Raw genomic sequence first — 21,573 nt, 5'->3', positions numbered from 1 at the left:
GATACTCTCGATTTACTTGTATGATAGCACGACCCAGGAGTGTAGAAATCGTACACTCGTGACCTGAGCCTGATATGCATGTCTTTTACGCATGTACTTGTTCAAAGTCTCCGCCAGCAGATTGAGCACAAACAAGGTTTTGTAGGAGTCTCTGCACTCCTAGCAAAGAATCTATAAACTCACTGGAAGTTAACAAACTGAGTTTAATGTATTAAAACTTTACAAAACAAGAAAATGCAGGAGAAGCTCTAAACAGGTCTTTTCTCTATCACTCCACATGAGGACTGGCTGGCCATGCCCTCTACCTCTGACGTCGTGACGTCATGACGTTTCCCGCCGTTGGGGACGTCACATGACCCACGTGATGACATCATCGCGTCAGATCACGATTTTGTCGATCTAGCTCTGTTTAACCAGAGCCAACATTGAAAGGTAATAAACATGATTAAAGGCAATTATACAAGTCCCTGTGAGAGTCTGTTAGTGGCTTTGCCACATATACCCCCCCAGAATTGTCTTTAACGAAAAGAGTCAATCACTGAGGAGGTCGGACAAGTCTGTTGGACCGACTCCTAAATTCCCGGAAGTGCCGATCGCCATCGTGGCCGCGGGGGAAGTACCGGGACCGGCGTGCTTGACTCGTGGCGGTCTATTCGACGGTCTGGTAACGAAACTGCATGGTGGGCGGCAGCAGTGGGCCTTCGGTCCGAAACGAGCATGGTAGCAGCAGTAACCGGTCATCGGAGGCGCCGTGGTCGGAGCCGGGGCCGGGCTCCTCGTGGCGGGGCATTGCGCGAGGGCGCAGTACTGTTGCCGGACCACGTAAATCTTATCCGCCTCTTCGGCGAGCGTAACGCAGTCTGCGGTTTCTGCTCGGGCGAGGGCCGCCTGGACTTGCTCGGGGAGTTGAGTAAGGAACAGCTCGCGAAACAGAAAGCACTGGGGCTCGGACCCCAGGAGAGTCAGCATATGGCTCATAAGCTCCGAGGGTTTGGAGTCACCTAACCCTGGTAGCGTCAGTAAACGGCGAGCGCGCTCCGCTTTGGTAAGACCAAATATCTGCAGCAATCGTGTCTTGATGGCGACATACTTGTCAGCATTCGGGGGACTCTCCAGAAGGCTGATGATTCTCAACGCCGTCGAGCTCTCGAGGGCGGAGACCATGTGGAGATATCTGGTCTGGTCCTGTACGATGTTGCGGAGCTCAAATTGCGCCTCGGCTTGCACAAACCAAGAGGCCGCCTGTTGTTCCCAGAATTGGGGGAGCTTCAAGGCCACTGCATTGGCCTCCATTACTGGCCCGTTATCTGCATTCACCGCGAAAAATGATCGCGAGGATTTGGGGTCACCAATGTAGGAGTCTCTGCACTCCTAGCAAAGAATCTATAAACTCACTGGAAGTTAACAAACTCAGTTTAATGTATTAAAACTTTACAAAACAAGAAAATGCAGGAGAAGCTATAAACAGGTCTTTTCTCTATCACTCCACACGAGGACTGGCTGGCCACGCCCTCTACCTCTGACGTCATGACGTCATCACGTTTCCCGCCATTGGGGACGTCACATGACCCACATGATGACGTCATCGCGTCAGATCGCGATTTTGTCGATCTAGCTCTGTTTAACCAGAGCCAACATTGAAAGGTAATAAACATGATTAAAGGCAATTATACAAGTCCCTGTGAGAGTCTGTTAGTGGCTTTGCCACAATTTGATACAAATTGTTAAGCTACTTTATTTCACAGCAAAGCAAACATACAGAGCAGTAGTTGTGATCAGATTCACTCAGTTCAACTGGTCCAACTTGTTTGTGTGTAATACTACAAACATAGAGTCATAACGGCACAGAAGGAGGCAATTCGGCCCATCAAGTCCATGCTGGCTCTCTGTAGAGCAATCCAGTCAGTCCCATTCCCCCACTCTATCCCCGTAGCCCTGCAAGTTTATTTCCCTCAAGTGCCTATCCAATCTCCCCATGAAAACATTGAGTGTCTCCGCTTCCACCACTTCCGTCGGCAGCGAATTCCAGGTCCTCACCACTCGCTGCGTAAAATAGTTTTTCCTCACATCCCCCCTGTATCTCTTGCCCAAAACCTTAAATCTGTGTCCCCTAGTCCTTGTACCATCAACTAGTGGGAACAGCCTTTCCCCGTCTAGCCTATCCAAACCCGTCATAATCTTGTACACCTCTATCAAATCACTCCTCAACCTTCTTTGCTCTAATGAAAACAAATCCAGCTTCTCCAACCTGTCCTTGTAGCTAAGATCCCCCATCCCCAGAACTATTCAAGTAACTCTCCTCTGCACCCTCTCAAGGGCCTTCACATCCCTCCTAAAGTGTGGTGACCAGAACTGGACGCAATACTCCAGTTGTGGCCTAACTAGCGCTTTATAAAGGTTCAGCATAACTTCTCTACTTTTGTACTCAATACCTCTATTTATGAAACCCAAGATTCTATATGCTTTGCTATCAATATGTCCTGCCACCTTCAGGGACCTATGCACATTAACTCCCAGGTCCCTCTGTCCCTGCACACTCTTTAAAGCTGTGCCATTAAGTGTATATTGCCTCTCCCTGTTCCTTCTGCCAAAATGAAGCACCTCACACTTCTCTGTATTAAATTCCATCTGCCACTTGTCTGCCCATTATGCTAGCCTTTCTATGTCCTGCTGCAGTCACTGTTTGCCACACCCCCAAGTTTGTTGTCATTGCCAAATTTAGAAATTCTACTTTGTATTCCAGTATCCAGGTCATTTATATAGATCAAAACAGCAGTGGCCCCAGCACTGACCCTTGGGGAACACCACTGTCTCCCATCCTCCAGTCTGAAAAACAGCCATTTACCACAACTCACTGTTTTCTGTCCTTAAGCCAATTCCTTATCCAAGCTGCCACTGACCTACCTATTCCATGAGCCTCAATTTTGTTAACCAGCCTTCTATGTGTGTTCTGGACTTATTACATGCAGATAGCACCCTCTAGTGGTAGTTAGTGTATAGCAGTGTTATTGTATAGCAGGGTGTTATTTGACCTTCTTCCTGTTTGACCCGGAAGTAGTATTCCAGGAAGAACCTGCTGAGTTATGAAGAAAGCCACGTGAGGGATTCTCAATCCTGTTGCATCCTTCTTATACGCTAGGCAAGATGCAATGTCTGTGAGTATCCTTGTTTAATAACATGATAACAACCTTGTCAGTGTAGTATTTTGACAATACTTTGTCTATAAGAAGTTATTAGCTGTTAGCTACCGAGGTTTAGCTACAGTGCTATTTAGTTATACAATTAGTCTACTCTGTTGTCATAAACATGTTTATATCTTATGTAACATCTAATGTATAGTACTCAGTTCTATGTACAAAACATATTTTGTCTTTGTTTACAGTTTCACAAAATAAATTCAAGTAAAGCTTCAAAACAGCAACCTGCTTAACGAGGAATTATTTGAATGAGTGTTTAGCTGGCTGGATAACTAGATAGGAGTACGTCTAGCGAGACCAGTACAGTGAAAAGACAGCCATACGGCTAGCTGTGCAGAGAGGAGATCCTTCACGTGGAGCAGCAAGGACTCAGAGTTAAGTGGCCGTCATCAAGGCGCAGAGTAAGCCATCACGACACAGCCAGCTTAAGTCTTCACCTTGTACACCACACTTACCTCACATCATCATGGCAGAAGGTAATACAGAAAATGCTACTCAGTGAGTAGAAGACCTTAAACAGTTAGATGGAACTGAAGAATCTGACAATCTGTCTATAAGCTCTCGTTACTGCAGATCGTCAGCTGGTTCTAGGTCATCAGCCGGTTGACGGTCGTCAGGTGGTTCTTGGGTAAGCATGGCCATCGCCAAAGCACGGGCTAGGCTAGAAGCAGCCCAAGCCAGAGCTGCTTATGCCAACAAAGAAATAGAAATAAAAGTTGACCAGGCCCGTCTCCAAGCTGACCAGGCCCGACTCCAAGTTGACCAGGCCCGTCTCCAAGTTGGACTCCAAGTTGACCAGGCCCGTCTCTGTAGTGTATGTGCCTTTAAGAGCCCCATGTGTACTGTAATGCCGGTAATGGCCACTCGGCTATATAAGCCTGAGTATTGTGTTGTATCCGTTAGTTCCCCTCCAGACTTTGTTTAGGAAACACCTATCAAACCAACTCCTGTCTTCAGTGCCTCTATCAACACACAGACACAACAGTGGCGACAAAGTGGAAACAGACTTACCTACAATTCGGCAGCACCTCAAGGACATCGATTCCTCTGGCGTCCAGAAGAATCAAGAAGTGAAAGAAGCTGTTGTTTCACCAGCTGGCCAAGCTGGTGGCAGGTACTGCGGTAATCCTTCCTGGGCATCAGGCTGGGGCTCCAGCGGCTGGCTCTACAGCTGGGCCAAGCAGCGAAAGCGGAGGCAAGCAGTAACAGACGGGGAGGGAGCACTCGGGAGACGGCCGGCGCTGCAAGCAGGTCGGCGTTCAGACCTAGAGAGAGAGTCTGGCGGGAACGAGTCTCCAACTGTAAATAAATAAATAAATAAAAAAGAACGGAAACCGCGGGAAACAGCGTTGTCATCGGCAGCAGCGGCGGGAAAGCGCGGGAAGCGCCATATCTTTTCTGCAGAAAAGAAAGAAAAGCGCGGGAAGCGCCATATCTTTTTTAAGATGCCTAATTCTGGCAATATTGATCCTTTTGATAACGAGATAGAGGATTGGACCACATATGTGGAAAGAGTGGAGGTATATTGCACAGCAAATGGAATAGAAGATGAAAAAAATGCTTCAGTACTTCTAAATCTAATGGCCGCAAAGACATACAAGCTGTTATGAAACTTAATCACTCCAGCTGAACCGATGGACAAGAATTTTAAGGAGATTGTTGATACCCTACACTGCCAATTCGAGGCAGGACTGGCAGATTCTCTACGAGACAAATTCGTCTGCGGTCTCCTAAGTGTAGGAACACAAAAAAGGCTACTTTCTGAGAAAGATTTAACACTGGACAAGGCTTTCAGTGCAAGAGGAGCTGCAGAGATACAGCAAAAGCCACAAGGCTTTGGCACCCATGAAATGACACGGGGTTTCGAGAGATGTTATCGCTGCGGCAGATCCACCCATGACCAGAGGGACTGCTGGTTCAAGGACAAAGCATGCAGGCAATGCGGAAAGATGGGGCACATTACACATGTATGCTGATCTGGAAACAAAAAATCCACTAACAGGAAAAAAATCAATAAGGAAAAGCACAGAAAGGTACAAATGATGACGGACAGTAGCTCCGAAGACCAGAAGAGCGATAGCGACTCCGGCAACAAGAGACTAAGCTCTCTCAAATTACATAATGTAATTGCCAAAGAAGATTACCAGACCATTTGGGTTACACTCACAATAGCAGGGTCCCCAGTTAAAATGGAGCTAGATACAGGATCAGCTCTGACCGTCATAAATCGACGGGATTACGAGCGGCTATTTCCGCATATACCTTTGAAAGACACATCCATTATCTTGAAAACATATACGGGGCAGAAAGAATACCCCAAAGGAAAAATAAGGGTGCCTGTTGTATACAACGGCAAGGAAATACAGAAGTTGTATTTATACGTTCTACAAGATGGTGGTCCACCGCTGTTGGGACGTGAATGGATCAGGAAAATACGTTTAGACTGGCACTCCATTCAGGCACTGACGGTGACCAGTAAGAAAAAAATGATGATGACGTCATACCTGAACGATTAAAAGACATCTTGGCCAACGCCAAGGAAGTGTTTCAAGAGAAAGTAGGAACCTTGAAAGGCATCACCGCCTCAATAAAAGTGGAAGATGCAGCAATTCCCAAGTTTTTTAAGGCAAGACCAGTGCCATACGCAATTCGTCCAGCAGTCGAGGCAGAGCTGGAGAATTTGGAAAAGGCAGGCGTATTATCTAAAATAGATTGGAGCGAGTGGGCAACACCCATCGTCCCAGTCATGAAGAAAGCATTGAAGAATGATAAATCTGAAGAACAGAGAAAAATTTGCATCTGTGGAGACTTCAAGGTGACTGTAAACCCGGTCCTTCAGACGGTACAGTATCCTCTTCCGAGGATAGAAGATATTTTCGCCTCACTATCCGGAGGGAAACGTTTCACCAAAATTGACTTGGCACAGGCATATCTACAGATGGAGGTTGAAGAGGCCTCTAAAAAAATACCTCACGATAAATACACACAAAGGTCTGTACCAGTACAATCAACTGGTTTTCGGAGTAGCACCCGCTCCAGCTATCTGGCAAAGAGCTATGGAGAAGTCCTCCAAGGGATTCCGGGGACTCAATGCTACCTAGACGACATCCTTGTAACAGGAGAAAACGACAATGAGCACCTTGCCAATTTGGAGCAGGTGCTCACTAGGCTGAGAGAACGGGGCCTACGAGCAAATCGCCTCAAGTGCGAATTTTTCCAAAATCAAATATCATATTGTGGCCACATAATTAATAAGGAAGGGTTGCATAAGTCACCTGAAAAAATTGAAGCGGTCATAAAAGCCCCAGCACCTGAAAATGTTTCACAATTAAGGTCGTTCCTGGGATTAATAAATTACTATCATAAATTTTTACCGAACTTATCAACTCTTCTACACCCTCTTAATGAACTGCTACAAACAGGAGTAATTTGGGAATGGAGCGAAGACTGTAAACGTGCCTTCCATAAATGCAAAGACTTAATCACGTCCAAAGAAGTTTTGGCTCATTACAACCCATCACTGCCAATCAGACTGGTGTGCGATGCATCCCCTTACGGCACAGGAGCAGTATTAATGCATAAATTCCCTGATGGCTCGGAACGGCCGATAGCTTTTGCGTCACGCTCATTGAACTCAGCTGAGCGTAACTATGCCCAAATTGACAGGGAAGCACTCAGCCTGGTATGGGGAGTGAAGAAATTCAACCATTACCTACACGGACAAAAATTTACCTTGTTGACTGACCATCAACCCCTCATCTCCATATTCAACCCTAAAAAGGGTGTTCCCATTGTGGTAAACCACTGTTAACTCTGTACAGGTCCGGGCATGTCTCCGCCCCTGACTCCACCCCTAAGCCCGGGTATAAAGGTGACTCACCACCCTTCCCCTGGGAGCTCTTAGGATGGATCCACTCGCAGAGGCATGCTCCAGTTCTTAGTCAATAAAAGCCTACTTCGTATAAGTTCAACTCGTAGTCTTTGGTGTTGTTGATAGTGCATCAATTTTATTGACTAAATTTTCGACATGGAGCAAATCTTGAAGCCGGAACGTTTAGACCTGGATCCTCAAGCAGCAGATGCAGCCAATAACTTTGAACACTGGCTGAGCTGTTTCGAAGCCTTCCTGGAGGCCTCCAGCACTATCGTCACTACAGATGACGCGAAACGGCTTGTCTTGAACTCACGGGTGAGCCACCGAGTCTACTCGATCATCCGAGACGCCACAAATTACGCGGCCGCCATCGCGACGCTAAAGGAACAATACATGAGGCCTGTTAACGAGGTCTACGCCAGAAACCTCCTGGCTACCCGAAAACGGCGCCCCAGGGAATCGGGCGCTGAATATTTACTGGCACTGAGAGTCTTCGGCTGGGCCTGTAATTGCAAAGCGGTGACGGCCAAGGAATGCATGGAAGACCTGATCCGAGACGCCTACGTAGCCGGCATCAGGTCCAACTATACTCGGCAGAGGCTGCTGGAACAGAGGGGGCTCGACCTGCAGAAGACGGTGGCCCTCGCTAATTCGTTAGACGTGACCCTCCAGAACATGGACGCCTACTCCCCTGACCGGACGGCCACGTGGATGTCACGGGAGCAGCCATCTTGGGACCCGGTAAGGCCACAAGCCGCCAGCAGCCCAACTACAGCTGCAATGACCAGAGGCCAGAAATGCTACTTCTGCGGCCAGGCCAAGCACCCCAGACAGCAATGCCCAGCAAAGGACGCGACCTGCTCCAAATGCGGCAAGAAAGGCCACTACGCGAGAGTGTGCAGGGCGAAATCGACCCCCAATTCCAGCAGCGCCACGTGTGAACCGTGCAGGCCGCCATTTTGGACCCCACCAACCACGTGTGAGCCGTGCGGACCGCCATTTTGGGCACCAACAGCCGCGGGGGAGCCGCCATCTTGGACACCATTTCGAGACCAGGCCCCTGGCACGGGCGAATACTACAGCGACCCACCGACCTCGACGATGGCCTCCATCACCCTGGACCAATCTAGGCCCCATCAACTAGCCAGGTCCATGATGAACATAAAGGTAAATGGCCATGCCACAAATTGCCTTTTCGACTGCGGTGCGACGCTACTCCCCATCGGTTATGCCCACACGCCACCAGGTCTTTATGGCCTCAAAGTCCCATACGGCGGACATCGGCGGCTACTGTGTAGCGACTCTGACAGTGAACGGCGTGGAGTACAGAGGTTTTTAATTCCTCGTCCTGCCACAGCTCTGCGCTCCCGTACTGCTAGGATTAGACTTCCAGTGCCATCTGGAGAGCGTCACGATGGCATATGGCGGGCCCCTGCCCCCACTTACAGTCTGCAGCTGGCAGAATTTAAACACGGCGCCGCGCAAGTATGCAGCCTGTCCACCCTGAAGGTCAAACGCCCCCGGTTGTTCGCTAACCTCGCCAAAGACTGCAAGCCAATTGCTACTAAAAGCAGGCGGTACAGTGCCGGGGATAGGAGCTTTATTAAATCAGAAGTAGAAAGACTCCTGAGGGAAGGGATTATCGAGGGCAGCACCAGCCCATGGCGAGCCCAAGTGGTGGTAGTGAAGACCGGCGAAAAACAGCGCCTGGTTATTGATTACAGCCAGACGATCAATCGATACACGCAATTAGACGCATACCCACTTCCCCGCATATCTGACATGGTCAACCAGATAGCACAATACCGGGTATTCTCGTCGATTGATCTGAAGTCGGCATACCACCAGCTCCCCATCAGGCCTGAGGACCGCCAGTACACGGCCTTCGAGGCCGACGGTCACCTCTACCACCCTCCGAGTCCCCGTCAGCGTCACCAACGGGGTCTCGGTCTTCCAAAGGGAGATGGACCGGATGGTTGACCAGAACGCGCTGCAGGCCACCTTCCCCTATCTAGAAAACGTCAGCATCTGCGGCCATGACCGGCATGACCACGACGCCAACCTAGAAAAATTCCTCCGTACGGCCCAACGGCTGAATCTGACATACAACAGAGAAAAATGTATGTTCCGCTACCCCGCGCCAGTACCTGCTCGAGAAGGGCATAGCCACGAGCAGGACTACCAGCTACAACCCCCGGGGTAACGGACAGGTAGAGAGGGAGAACGCAACGGTGTGGAAGACCGCCATGCTCGCCCTAAAATCCAAGGGCCTCCCAATCTCCCGCTGGCAAGATGTCCTCCCCGATGCGCTCCACTCCATACGATCACTGCTCTGTACTGCCACAAACGCCACCCCTCACGAGAAGGTGTTCGTCTTCCCCAGGAAATCCACCTCGGGGACATCACTACCGCCATGACTGACGTCTCCGGGACCCGTCCTGCTCAGGAAACACGTGAGGAGCCATAAGACGGACCCCCTGGTCGAAAAGGTTCACCTCCTCCACGCCAACCCACAGTACGCCTACGTGGCGTATCCTGACGGGCGGGAGGACACAGTCTCAATTCGAGACCTCGCACCCTCAGGTACCACCCGAAACACCATCGATCACCATCCACTACCTCCACCCACCACCACTACCCACGACGCACCACCGGGGTGTCTACCATGAACTGACGACATGCTGGTGCCATCCCTACCCCGAGAGGACGACACGCCAGTGCTCTGTCCCACGCGAGAAGCGGCCGCGGGCAAAGAACCGCCGCAACCGGCACCACGAAGATCATTACGGCAGACAAGACCCCCGGAGAGACTTTCTATACGAACTTTTGAAACACTTCACCCCGTCGGACTCTTTTTTAAACGAGGGGTGAATGTGGTAAACCACTGTTAACTCTGTACAGGTCCGGGCATGTCTCCGCCCCTGGCTCCGCCCCTAAGCCCGGGTATAAAGGTGACTCACCACCCTTCCCCCGGGAGCTCTTAGGATGGATCCACTAGCAGAGGCATGCTCCAGTTCTTAGTCAATAAAAGCCTACTTCGTATAAGTTCAACTCGTAGTCTTTGGTGTTGTTGATAGTGCATCACCCATTATGACAGCGCAAAGGCTACAGAGGTGGTCCCTTTTCCTAGGGGCACACCAATACAACATAGAATACAAAGGAACAAAACAGCATGGGAATGCTGATGGTTTATCACGCCTACCGTTGCCAACGGTAGAAGAGGCACCTACAGTAGACCCAGTGGAGATGTTCCACTAAACCATAGTGGAATGTCTACCAGTAACAAATTCTGCCATTGAAAAGGAAACGAGAAATGACCCGACTCTCTCACGAGTCTACGACTTAACGGTGAAGGGATGGCCAGCACATGGCGAACCACTGTTGCCAGCATTCTCGCAAAGAAGAGAACAGCTGTCAGTGTGCCGAGGAACCTTGATGTGTGGATCCAGAGTGGTGATTCCACCCAAACTCCAGGATAAAGTGCTAAAGGAGCTTCACAAGGGGCATCTGGGTGGAGTGAAAATGAAGAACCTAGCCAGATCGTTTGTATGGTGGCCAGGTATCGATGGAGACATCGAAGAAATGACCAAGAGCTGCCTAGGCTGCCAGAAGGTCCAAAACGCTCCACCCCAAGCCCCTCTACATCCATGGGAGTGGCCCTCATCTCCCTGGCAAAGGGTACACATCGACTTTGCTGGTCCATTTATGGACTCAATGTTCTTAATCGCGGTTGATGCACACTCCAAGTGGCCGGAGGTAATAAAGATGTCCTCCACCACCATGGAAAAAACCATCACAGTATTAAGGACCATATTTGCCAGGAATGGGCTGCCTGAACAGATCTGTTCTGATAATGGACCGCAATTTGTGTCCGAAGAATTCAGGAAGTTCTTAAAAAACAATGGGGTTAAGCACTACACGTCCGCCCCATACCATCCCGCCACCAATGGATTGGCTGAAAGGTTTGTCCAGACCTTCAAGAAGGCCATAAAGGCCATGGGTAATGAAGACATAAAACTTCAGCACAAGGTGGATAACTTCTTGTTCGCATACAGGAATGCAACACATATGGTTACAAACCAAACTCCCGCCATGATGTTCTTCAATAGAAGCCTAAGATGCCGGCTGGATTTGATCAAGCCCAACATCAGAAGGGACGTGGAGAACTGGCAATTTCAAGGCATGAATGAAAGGCCAACTAGAACCTTCCAGATAGGTCAACAAGTTTTGGCCCGGGACTACCATACCGAGAAATGGCAGCCTGGAACTATCTGCACATGACTAGGACCGTTGATGTATACCGTGGACATCGGAGAAAGCATAATAAGATGCCATGCTGACCAAATCATAGAGTCATCCAAAAAGGGACAACCTACACCACAACTCTATACGCCTAACGATGAAGTAGAGATACCCATATCTACCTCCGATCCAGTGATACTGGAACCCGATGAACCCGACACTGGCATTCAAGCCGAATCAGCCTTGCCAAAAGAACCTACTACACCACCAGAAACTACTACACCACCGAGGCGTTATCCAGACCGAGTCAGGAAGGCTCCAGAGAGACTGACTTATAATTAATTAACTGCAGCAATGTATAGATTATTTTTCTTGTAACATGTAATTAATAATTACTTAAAATATTATGTACTGGTTAGCTAAAAGGGGAGGAATTGTAGTGTATGTGCCTTTAAGAGCCCCATGTGTACTGTAATGCCGGTAATGGCCACTCGGCTATATGAGCCTGAGTATTGTGTTGTATCCGTTAGTTCCCCTCCAGACTTTGTTTAGTAAACACCTATCAAACCAACTCCTGTCTTCAGTGTCTCTATCAACACACAGACACAACAGTCTCCAAGCCACATTAGATGCTCTGCAGGAAGAAAAAGAGATAGATGCTGCATTAGCTGAGGCACAAGTATTGGAGGCAGTTTTGGTGGAAGCTGATCCTGAGACAGCTAACAAACCTTTCATTCCCGTTCCGCGGGAGAGTCGACTACAGCGCACCTCAGATTACATGAGCGACCAAGCCGACACACAGTTTACGAGAGAGAGAGATGAAGACCCGCACATCTGTACAGACTCAAGCACTTCATATAACATGCCCCTTGTCACCAACCAAGGTCAAAATGGACAGCATGCCTCAAGTCACAGGATCCTCCCCCGCAGAACAGAGGACACCGTGCAGAGGAATGGAGCGCTGAAGAGAGCAAGTCAGCAGCAAACCCCCTCTCGTTTCCTTGAGACCCCCAACAGAGCCCCATCTCAAGGCAACCATGCCACAGGCCCCACCACTTACGACCTTGCCAAATACCTTGCACGCAGCCAGCTGGTGACTACAGGGTTAACCACATTTGATGATAGACCAGAGAATTATTGGGCCTGGAAGTCTTCCTTCCGTGGTGCCATATCGGGCCTAGACCTGTCGGCAGGAGAAGAGCTCGACCTTCTTATCAAATGGCTCGGCCCAGAGTCCGCCGGACAGGCACGCAGGATAAAAGCAGTCAATGTGAGACATCCGCCAGCTGGGTTGATGATGGCTTGGGTGAGGTTGGAAGAAAGCTACTGCTCGCCTGAAGCCATTGAAAGGGCTCTCTTTGCCAGGTTGGAGAACTTTCCGAAGTTGACAAATAAGGAACCCCAGAAGCTCCGCGACCTTGGAGATCTGCTGTCGGAACTCGAAGCCGCAAAGCAGGACAGCTACCTACCTGGCCTATCGTACTTAGACACTTCCAGAGGGGTAAGTCCCATCATTGAGAAGCTTCCATTGAATCTGCAGGAGAAGTGGATATCATTCGGTTCAGAGTTCAAGCTAAAGCACAACGTTACCTTCCCTCCATTCTCTGTGTTTGCCAACTTCATTCGTAGAGAAGCCAAAGCCAGGACCGACCCAAGCTTCAACCTCTACTCCTCCCACACAGCACTTGCCAGAAGAGACAAGTTTGACAGACATGGAAAGACACCAATATCTGTCCACAAAATGCAAGTGTCTTCAACCGAGAACACAAGGGATCAGAAGAAATCTGAGGATATGAGCAAACAATGCCCTATCCACAACAAGCCCCATCCATTAAAGAAGTGCAGAGGCTTCAGAGAGAAGTCCCTGGAAGACCGCAAACAGTATCTCAAAGAGAACTCTATATGTTTCAAGTGTTGTTCTTCCACGAACCATCTCACCAAGAACTGCAAGGTAGATGCAAAATGCACAGAATGTGAAAGTGATCGGCACATTTCAGCACTCCACCCAGGCCCAGTTCCTTGGAAGTCAGAGTCGTCACCTCCTGCCTCAGAGCACGGCAGGGAGGGAGAGGGAGCCACCTATGCAGAGGTTACATCCAAGTGCACCGAGGTGTGTGGAGAAGGAGTGAGCGCAAGAGCATGCTCCAAGATATGCCTCGTTAATGTGTACCCTGTAGGACGTCGCCAGGAATCTGAAAAGATGTATGCCATACTAGACGAACAAAGCAATCGTTCTCTAGCAAGATCCGAGTTCTTCGACATCTTCAAGGTCAAAGGAAGTCCGTCGCCTTACATGCTGAAGACGTGTGCTGGACTTTCAGAGACAGCCGACAGGAGGGCCTGTTTATGGTATTGAGTCAGCCGATGGTAAGATTAGTCTCCCCCTTCCTACACTGATCGAATGTAATCAAGTCCCCGACAACCGTTCTGAGATTCCCACTCCGAATGCAGCTCATCACCACCGTCATCTGAGACGCATTGCAGATGAGATCCCACCTCTTGATCCAGACGCAGACATACTCCTGTTGTTGGGAAGGGACATCCTGAGGGTACATAAGATAAGGAAACAGATCAACGGTCCACATGACGCCCCCTTCGCCCAAAGGCTAGATCTCGGCTGGGTCGTTGTTGGAGACGTGTGCCTCAGGGGTGCTCACAAGCCATCTCAGGTGAGCACACTCAAGACTTCCATCTTGGAGAATGGTCGTCCAAGCTACCTTACCCCATGCAGTAGTCAGATCCGAGTGACAGAGAAGTTCAGTCATACGGCCCAGCCTCAGAACTCCCCAGCGCTGATCTCCACAAACAGCACACAAATGATGCTCACTGGAGAGGACCCGGGTCAGTCAGTCTTCTGTCGCACCACCAATGAACACAAACCTGCTCCATCGATCGACGACATGAGATTCCTCCAGATTATGGACAATGAGGTCTCTCGTGACAGCTCTAACAGCTGGGTTGCACCCTTACCCTTCCAGAACCCCAGACGACGGCTGCCGAACAACAGGGAGTATGCCTATAATCGTCTTAACTCACTCTGTTGCACACTAGAGAAGAAGCCAAAGATGAAAGCACACTTCCTAGAGTTTGTCAAGAAAATGCTTGTCAACGATCATGCAGAGCTAGCTCCTCCACTCCAGGAAGGCCAAGAGTGTTGGTACCTCCCCTCCTTCGGAGTCTATCACCCCAAAAAGCCAGAACAAATCCGCATGGTGTTTGACTCCAGTGCACCATATCAGGGAGTCTCTCTCAACGATGTACTCCTCACAGGGCCTGATCTCAACAACAGCCTCTTAGGGGTACTCATGAGATTCAGGAACGAGCCCGTCGCCATCACTGCCGATATCCAGCACATGTTTCACTGCTTTGTGGTGAGAGAAGACCACAGAGACTTCCTCCGCTTCCTGTGGTATCGCAACAACGACCCCAGCAGAGACATTGTGGACTACAGAATGCGTGTCCATGTCTTCGGGAATAGCCCGTCCCCTGCTGTCGCCATATATGGACTAAGAAGGGCTGCCAAGGAAGAAGAAGATGACTTTGGCAGTGATGTGAGAGGGTTCATTGAACGAGAGTTCTACGTCGATGATGCACTGAAGTCATTTCCGACCGAAGCAGAGGCCATCAGTACCCTTGGACGAGCTCAGGAACTGCTTTCACTATCCAACCTCAGGCTACACAAGATAGCCTCTAACAGACCAGCAGTGATGGAGGCATTCCCCCCTGAAGATCATGCTAAGGACGTCAAGGATCTAGACCTCTTTACTGACGACCTCCCCCTACAGCGTAGCCTAGGAGTGTCTTGGAACATAGCAACAGACACGTTCACGTTCCAAGCCTTAGATGACAAGAAACCCTTCACACGTAGAGGAGTGCTCTCTACAGTCAACAGCCTATACGACCCTCTCGGCTTCCTAGCCCCTGTCATGATACAAGGGAGGCTGCTCCTCAGGGAACTCTCCACATGCGCTGAAGAGTGGGATTCACCCCTTCCTGAAGAGATGGAAGCAGAGTGGGACAGATGGAGCGACTCACTTCAAGACTTACAGGAGATCCAAATACAGGTAGACTATCCTTTATCCGAAAACCTCGGGACCAGCCGAGTTTCGGATAAAGGAGAATTTCGGATTTCGGAAGGTGGGTCGGCGGGGGTCCGCGGGGGGGTCGGCGGGGGGTCGTGCGCACGACTTACGCTGACGCTCAGCGTAAGTCAGTCGGGGTCGGCGGGGGTCGGGGCCGGCGGGGTACGCGGGGGGGGTCGGCGGTTGTCGGGGCTGGCGGGGTCCGCGGGGGGGTCGGCGGTTGTCGGGGCTGGCGGGGTCGGCGGTTGTCGGGGCTGGCGGGGTCCGCGGGGGGGTCGCGGTTGTCGGGGCTGGCGGGGTCGGCGGTTGTCGGGGCCGGCGGGGTCCGCGGGGGGGTCGGCGGTTGTCGGGGCTGGCGGGGTCGGCGGTTGTCGGGGCTGGCGGGGTCAGCGGTTGTCGGGGCTGGCGGGGTCGGCGGTTGTCGGGGCTGGCGGGGTCAGCGGTTGTCGGGGCTGGCGGGGTCGGCGGGGGGGTCGGCGGGGGGTCGTGCGCACGACTTACCCTTTATCCGAACTTCCGCAACCGGAACCCTCTAAAAACCGAAGGTTTTTTCGTTCAGCGTAAGTCGTACGCACGACTTACACTAAACGAAAAAACCTTCGGTTTTTAGAGGGTTTCGGTTTTCGGAAGTCCGGATAAAGGGTAGTCTACCTGTACCTCACTCCTATACGTCCTTCTCTCCCTCAAATGTCCAATTCAAAGAGCTTTGTGTCTTTGCAGACGCATCCGCTAAGGCCATTGCAGGTGTGGCTTATCTGAAGGTCACCACTCAAGATGGACAAAGCAAAGTCGGCTTCGTCTTTGGTAAGGCCAAGTTGGCACCCCAGCCAGACCTCATCATAACCAGATTGGAACTTTGCGCAGCAGTATTAGCAGTTGAGATTGCAGAGTTCATAGTAGAGGAGATTGATCTGAAGTTCGAGAGCATCAAGTATTATACAGACAGCAAAGTGGTGCTAGGATACATCCATAACCAAAGTAGACGGTTCTACGTATACGTGAACAACAGGGTCCAACGTATTCGACAGTCCACATCCCCTGACCAGTGGAGGTACGTCCCCACAGACCTGAGCCCAGCTGACCATGGGTCTAGATCTGTAACAGCGTCCCTTCTCAGCAGCACGACTTGGCTGTCAGGACCTGCTTTTCTTCAGGATCAGTCCCTGCACTCCTCTGAACTCAATGAGTCATTCGACCTCCTCAACCCTGTTTCTGACTCTGAGATACGCCCACAAGTCACAGCGAACGTTACTCAAATTTCTAAGGACCTGATGAGCACCAAACGCTTCGAGTGTTTCTCCAAATGGAACACTCTCATAAAGACAGTAGCACATCTAACCCACATAGCTCATACCTTCTCCCAGCCTACACAAGAGAGTAGCTGCCATGGGTGGCACATCTGTCATAAGAGTCCCTCTGAAGAGGAGCTCAAGAGAGCCAAAATCCTTGTGATGAAGGGCGTACAACACGAGTGTTACTCAGAAGAGTTGAAGTGCATAGCAGCAGAACACAACCTACCCCCTCACAGCAGTCTATGGAAGCTGCATCCTATTGTCGACACCGACAGAATTCTCTGAGGTGGTCCTTCTTTTGTCGCCAGAGGACACCAGTGACAAGTAGAGTTAGGATTATGTGGAGTCGTTAACGACCCCAGATGGGGAGTGTTCTGGACTTATTACATGCAGATAGCACCCTCTAGTGGTAGTTAGTGTATAGCAGCGTTATTGTATAGCAGGGTGTTATTTGACCTTCTTCCTGTTTGACCCGGAAGTAGTATTCCAGGAAGAACCTGCTGAGTTATGAAGAAAGCCACATGAGGGATTCTCAATCCTGCTGCATCCTTCTTATATGCTAGGCAAGATGCAATGTCTGTGAGTATCCTTGTTTAATAACATGATAACAACCTTGTCAGTGTAGTATTTTGACAATACTTTGTCTATAAGAAGTTATTAGCTGTTAGCTACCAAGGTTTAGCTACAGTGCTATTTAGTTATACAATTAGTCTATTCTGTTGTCATAAACATGTTTATATCTTATGTAACATCTAATATATAGTTCTCAGTTCTATGTACAAAACATATTTTGTCTTTGTTTACAATTTCACAAAATAAATTCAAGTAAAGCTTCAAAACAGCAACCTGCTTAACGAGGAATTATTTGAATGAGTGTTTAGCTGGCTGGATAACTAGATAGGAGTATGTCTAGCGAGACCAGTACAATGTGGTATTTTGTCAAATGCCTACCTAAAATCCATGTAGACAACATCCATTGCATTCCCTTCATCGGTCCTCCCTGTTACTTCATCAAAAAATTCAATTAGATTAGTCAAACATCCAAAGAATTCAATATACAGATTGTTTATGAATATACCGCCTGGTACAAGGCACAGTCCATATACAGATTGTTTATGAATATACCACCTGGTACAAGGCACTGTCCATATACAATAGCAAAATACTGCAGATGCTGGAAATCTGAAATAACAACAGAAAATGCTGGAAACACTCAGCAGGCCAGGCAGCATACGTGGAGAGAGAAGCAGAGTTAATGTTTCAGGTCGGAGACATTTCATCAGAACTGGTAAAAGTTGGAGATGTAACAGATTTTAAGCAGGGAAAGGGGGGGTAGGGTAGGAAGGAACTGAAGGGATGGTCTGTGCTGGAATGCAAGGCAGGAGAGATTAAATGTTGTAAATGGGGATGGCAGAATCATCAACAGCTGCCGCCTGAAAAAATGGGGGGGCGGGGAATAGTCTGAAATTGTTGAACACAATGTTGATTCCAGAAGGCTGTAAAGTGCCTCATCAAAAAATTAGGTTCTATTCCTCGAGCTTACCTTGAGCTTCATTGGAACAGGCAACCGGAAGCTCGGGTTCACCCTTACAGACTGAACGGAGGTGTTCCGCAAAGCGGTCACCCAATCTGCGTTTGGTCTCCCCATTGTGAGCAGCGAATACAGTATACTAAATTGCAAGAAGTACAAGTAAATCACTGTTTCACCTGGAAGGGGTGTTTAGGGCCCTGGGCAGTGGGAAGGGAGGAGGTAAAACGGCAGATGTTGCATTTCCTGTGCTGCACGGGAAGATGCCGTGGGGAGGGGAGGGGCTGTTGTAGGGTGATTGAGGAGTGGACCAGGGTGTTGCGGAGAGAGCGGTCCCTTTGGAATGCTGAAAGGGGAGGTGAGGGGAAGATGCATTTAGTGGTGGGATCACGTTGGAGGTGGCGGAAATGGTGGAGGATGATACGTTGAATGTGGAAGCTGGTAGGGTGAAAGGTGAGGACAAGGGGAACCCTATCGTGGTTCTGGGAGGGAGAAGGGGTGAGAGCAGAAGTGCGGGAAATGGAATGGACACGGTCGAGGGCCATGCCAACAATGGTAGAGGGGAATCCTCGGTTGAGGAAAAAGGAAGACATATCTGAAGCACTGGTATGGAAGGTGGCATCGTCAGAACAGATGCGGTGGAGACGGAGAAACTGGGAGAATGGAATAGAGTCCTTACAGGAAGCAAGGTGGAGGAAGTGTAGTTCAGGTAGCTGTGGGAGTCAGTGAGCTTGTAGTAGATGTTTGTCGATAGCCTATCGCCAGAAATGGAGACAGAGAAGTCAAGGAAGGGAAAAGAGTTGGAGATGGACCATGTGAAGGTGAGGGAAGGGTGGAAATTGGAAGCAAAGTGAATGAGATTTTCTAGTTCAGGGCGAGAGCAGGAAATGGCACCAATACAGTCATCAACGTACTGGAAAAAGAGGTGAGGGAGGGGACCTGAGTAGGACTGGAACAAAGAACGTTCCACATATCCCACGAAAAGGCAGGCACAGCTAGGGCCCATGCGGGTTCCCATAGCAACACCTTTAATTTGTAGGAAGTGAGTGGAGTCAAAGGAGAAGTTGTTCAATGTGAGAACAGACCATATACAGATTGTTTATGAATATACCACCTGGGACAAGGCATAGTCCATATACAGATTGTTTATGAATATACCGCCTGGTACAAGGCACAGTCCACATACAGATTGTTTATGAATATAACACCTGGTATAAGGCACAGTCCATATACAGATTGTTTATCAATATACCACCTGGTACAAGGCACAGTCCATATACAAAATTTGGAGAAGTTACCGAACAGCTTGAAGATCAGTTAATAGGATCCATGGGAGATGCAGCATCTTATTCTAGCCCAGCGGCAGGCATGAATGTCAATAAAAAGGATGCTGCTTTACTCACCCTGAAACGTCTTGTTAAACCAGCTATTTCGATTCACATGCAACCGCACATGTCCCTCGTGATATCTGATATCGTAAAGCTGAACAAAGTACTGAAGTGATCTTGTGGATCAGTGTTGAAGTAGTTAATGGAGCATGTAGCCAGTTTAACCAGTACAGTAGTTAAGAATATTGGCCTAGAAATTCACTTGGGCGCGGGCAGCTCGCTCGCGCCCAAAAGTTAGCGCTGGGCGGGGAGGCATTAGCGCACGCCGTATATTCGTCTTCTGCGCCCCAATTCGGAAGCGGGCGCTATACCAGGGTGTGCCCGCCTCCGTTTGGGGCGCTGCAACTGAATATCGGCGCGCTAGTTGCCGCAGCGCCACCCGATGCGGTGCAGCAGGCTGCGGTACTGCAGGCCTCCTCCTTCTCTTAAGGGGGAGGTGCCTGCAACGGCCGGAGCCCCGATCGCGAGTGCCGGCAAAAGAGCCCGGCACAACGGAGAAGTGCCGGGCTCCACGGAAACCAGCCGGCAATGCCGCGGGGGGGGTGGTGGAGGAGGCCGGGGAAGGAGGTGCGGGCAGGCGGCCGCCGAAAAAGCGGCCGGCCGCACCTTCCGCTTTAAAGCGCCCCACTATGGCAGCAGGACGGCCCCGTTTTCTGGTCACTGTTTGCGCCCACTTCGGAGGAGGCGGCCGCAAATAAATATGGGGATCGGCGCGGTTTCGGGGCGTTACGGGCCACCGTGCACACCGATGACGTCATCGGTCCCGGCGCAGCGCTAACGGCTACCGCCGCCAATACCACTGCACTCAATTTCCGCGCTACCACCCCGCCGGCGCAAAAGACCTCTTTAGGCGCTAAGTGGGCGCAAGGCCCACTGAATTTCTAGGCCATTGGGTTTAACGATAAACTTTTTGGAGTTATTTAACTACTGCTGAAACTGAAAGCCCCTTTTATGAAGCCATTGACCAAAGCTCTTACAAGGGTGCATCTCTCAGTGTGCTGATTCTCATCTCGAAAACAAATCCATAGTAAGCCCATAACAAATCCCTTAGACTAGGATAGCAACAACAAGAACATTAACTTGCACCTTTAGCTTAGTAAAATGTCCCAAAGTGCTTCACAGGAGCGTTATCAAACACAATTTGACACTGAGCCACATAAGGAGCTATTAGGACAGATGACCAAAAGCTCGGTCAAAGAGGTAGGCTTTAAGGAGAGAGCGCAGTAGAGAGGTGGAGAGGCAGAGAGGTTTAGGGAGGGAATTCCAGAGCTTAGTGCCTCAGCAGCTGGAGGCAGGGCCACCAATGGTGGAGTGATGAAAATTGGGGATGCGCAAAAGGCCAGAATTGGAGGAGCGCAGAGATCTTGAAGGGTTGCAGGGGTGGAGGAGGCTACAGAGATAGGGAGGGGCAAGGCCATGGAGGGACTTAAAAACAAGGATGAGAATTTTAAAATCAAGGCATTGCCGGACCGGGAGCCAATGTAGGTCAGCGAGCACAGGGGTGATGGGTGAACAAGACTTGGTGCAATCCCTGCATATTGCTTGATACTTTCTAAACAATGAGCTGGCTGGCAGCTTCTAAGACAGCTTCCCTGGCTCTGGTTGTATATAGTACAGTGACCTGCCTCCTCTGCCCATGCACAGAAGGAACAGGTTATCCCAGAAATTCGGGTCGGAGGCTTCCCGCGGGTGCAAGCCCCTGACCTGCACTTACCTTGCGCGCCGGCCGTTGAGCTGTGGGCCCGCGTGGAATTCCGATCCGGGGCCTGGTCCAGCTGTCGGCGCGCAGTGCTTGCGTATCCCAGGGGTGCAGTTAGTTCGATGCGGCCCCTGGGATCACGTGGGCCATGGGGAGCCAATCGGAGCAGGGAATGCTCCATTCATAAGATTGCCAGGAAGGCCTGTCAAAACTTATAAATACTACGGCCCCAAAATAGCACTAAATCTTCAAATAAATTTTTTAAAAATCA

The sequence above is a fragment of the Somniosus microcephalus genome, chromosome 13 (assembly GCF_052327205.1).
Source record: "Somniosus microcephalus isolate GS21.2 chromosome 13, FLI_Smic_1.0, whole genome shotgun sequence".
Classification (NCBI taxonomy): Eukaryota; Metazoa; Chordata; class Chondrichthyes; order Squaliformes; family Somniosidae; genus Somniosus; species Somniosus microcephalus.
The sequence above is the reverse complement of the archived record's forward strand: the minus strand, read 5'-3'. Positions refer to the sequence as shown.